Genomic DNA, 3,403 nt, shown 5'->3' on the forward strand with positions numbered 1-3,403 from the left:
GTCTTTATTAATAAATAATCATTAAAAATAATTAATATTTTTTTAATATTAGCATAATAAATAATCATACAAAAGTAATATAATAAACATTATACAGTGTTTTCTTCTTCTTTTTTTCCTTTTTTCCCCAACAAGACTGAATTTGGTGTTTCCACGACGAGCTGCTTTCCACTTTCCAATTGATGGCTCGTTTAAGAAAAATAATAAATTATAAATGTCAGGAGGTGAGTTAATTTTCAATTTTTAATTAATGATAAAGAAAATGTCTAGAGTGAAACGTGTGGTTTGAAATAGATAATTTTCATTGATGCAAACATAAGTCTATTTAATTAGATATGTATCATATTAAAAAGAATAACAATCACACGTCTTTGGCCTTTGGGCATCATTTTCACCTTCTATAGATACATGTTATTTGATTTGCATTAACCAACTCTGATCATCCAGATTTGCTGGAAAGCGATATAATTAAGAATGTAAATATATAGTCCTCATGTTGTGATAAAGAGTTAGTTCATAACTCATAAGATCATGAGTTTGAATCCTACTGCTCATATGAGACCTTGTTGGTGGATAATTTATATGTAATTTTGTCAGCATTTTCTGAGCCTGAAGGCATAGCTTGACCTTAGTGAACCCTTAGATCCCAGCTTACCTAAACTTTCTTTGATAAATATATATATTTATATAGTGCTCTTAATTCGTCAAAAGCTAGCTAGTTCTAAGCTATATATCTATCTATCTATATAGATATCCCCTTCTTCAATTTTTTTTTAAAGATATGAGATTTATATATGTAATTTGTTTATACATTATGAATAATATCTCATATTATATATTTATTTACAAGTATACTTGAAAGGACAGGGAATGATATAATAAATTAATGGTCACAAGTGTAATAGTAATGCGTAATTAAGGCAGAACAGCTCATGATTAGTTAGCAATATTGGGAAATGATCCTATCATTTATGTGAGATTATATATCATATGACCCAACTAGTGTCCACGTTCACTATCCATTATTGGATGCACGTAATAGATTTTTTTTTTTTGGAAAAATAAAAAAAATTATACTATAAAAGTTTATTGTACATCAATTACATTTTAAAATTATGATTTGTATTTCACCACAGCTAGATTTTTCTTTTTTCATATCAGATACCTTTAGATCGGACCAACACACCAGTTAATTAGTTTCGATTTCAATCTGATTTCAAAACATTTGTACGTACACACACACACACACAAGTCCCTAGCTATATAAGGCTTTTTCGTTAGCGAACAAAGCAGCTAGGGTTTTTAGGGTTTGTTTGGCAGATGAATAGTTGACTGATTGAAAATGCTAGCTTTCTGTCTCTTTAATGTGTGTGTGTGTGGCTTGAATTATTGTAGAAAAGAAACGAAAATCAAATTATATATGTGTATATATATGATTCCGGTCGATAGGATTCCAATATATGCAATATATGTGTCGTATTATTGTATACTGAAAGAATATTATGTGTTCCTGATTCTTCTCTAGGATGTTCGATTATTTATTTATAATTAATTGGATACCAAAGTTAATACTCCTCTGGTTCAAAATGTAACCAATTTGATTAGATTAAAAAAATAAGATAAGTTAGTTAATTATAAAAAATATTTGTTTTTTCTAAAACACCTTAATCATCTTTCTTACTATCCTCCCTCTCTCTCCTACTTGATTATGATTGAGGTAGTATCAAGAAGTGTAATTTAGGAAAATTTAATAAATATGAGAAATAGATCTTATATTTAGGATCAAAATTAACTCAATAACTAGGTCATATATTAAGGATAGAAGGAGGAATATAACATATAAGGATTGAACATCTTTGAAAATCAATGTTAAGAATAAACCATTAACATTTGCTAATTACCTCAAACTATATATACACAACATATATTAGGAAAATGCGTTTAGTTTTCTTTCCCCCCCCCCCAAACAAAGTGCATATAGTTTCGGTTAAACTAAGCGATATTATAATTATTTTAAAGAGCCCCAGTTGTTTATAAAATATATATAAAATAAAAAAGATAGGACCCCAATGAAAAATAAACAAATACATACACGCATAAAAGAGTGATTATGCAGCCGAAGGAATTTATTACTCATACTCCAGATTAAAAAAATGATTGCTAAGAGATTTATATTTTAATTTACAATTTAATATTAAATTCTATGCAACGAAGTTTTCTTCTTTTTAACTGAATAGTGCAATTTATTAAAACCAGAAAGGATTAGGTGCCGGGGGGCGTTTTCAGTGTAAATTATATACTAATAATTAAATTTTTAAGAAGATTATTTAATTTATTTCTATTTTTAATTTAATAGGATTTGATCAAGGCAATCCAAAAATTATAAGACCTACAATAAAATCCTTACAAGTGAATTATTATTGATTAACCATTATACTTAATAACTTATTGGAAGGCAAATCAAATTAAAATTAAAATTTTAATTTCATTTTCCGTATTGTCTTATCCATGGAAAATAAAGAGATTAACAGTACAGGTCAATAAAAAAATATCTTAAGTACCATTAGATGTCACCTCTGTTATTGTGGAACTAATAATATTAATATTTAATATATTCTATTTAAGTTAAGATATTATTTATTATTATTATATTATAAGTAAGTATAAGAAAGTATAAGTAACTATAAGAAAGAATTTAGACTACTACTAATATTTAGTTATTTAGTATTGAATTTAATACTATAATATAGAATAGTATAATATAAAATATAAATAGTAAAAATAAAAAAATAAATAGTAAAAGTAAAAAAAGTAAATAAGTAAATAGAAACATTAGTAGTATTAGTAGGAATATTAGGGCTATACGGACTCGAACCGTAAACCTTCTCGGTAAAACAGATTAAACTTATTATTATCAAAATGATTTGAATTGCTTTACAGACCCAACGTGCATCTTTTTTGCATTGGGCTTTTTCATTAACTGATAGAAAGATCAGTTAATCTACCATCTTTTTTCTTAACAAAAAGAGAAAGATAAGGAGATGGCTCCATGTGCTCTGATTTTGTTTTTATTCCAATCTAAGAGCACTACCAAAGTGTTTCAAAGAAGGGTTATCCTGACGTAGGTCTGCTTCTGGCCTAGATCAACTTAAGTTAAATGGAGTCTCTATCAACCTTCTTAAATTAAAGAATCAAATATGAAACTTCATACACTTTAAAGTTCATAAGATAGGACGAAAAGATCATTTTTTTGAGGTCCCTATACTCATTATGCCTAGCATTGAATAGACTAGGTATTCACCTTATCAATATCTCAAAATCTCAAATCAATGATGGGTTGGTTCTATTTGCCATCTAAATTAAATGTACATTCGAATTGTACCGAACCCTTTGTCAGGCTATT

This window comes from Neltuma alba, unplaced genomic scaffold (genome assembly GCF_004799145.2).
Source record: "Neltuma alba isolate B1F8T4 unplaced genomic scaffold, ASM479914v2 tig00012689_pilon, whole genome shotgun sequence".
Lineage (NCBI taxonomy): Eukaryota > Viridiplantae > Streptophyta > Magnoliopsida > Fabales > Fabaceae > Neltuma > Neltuma alba.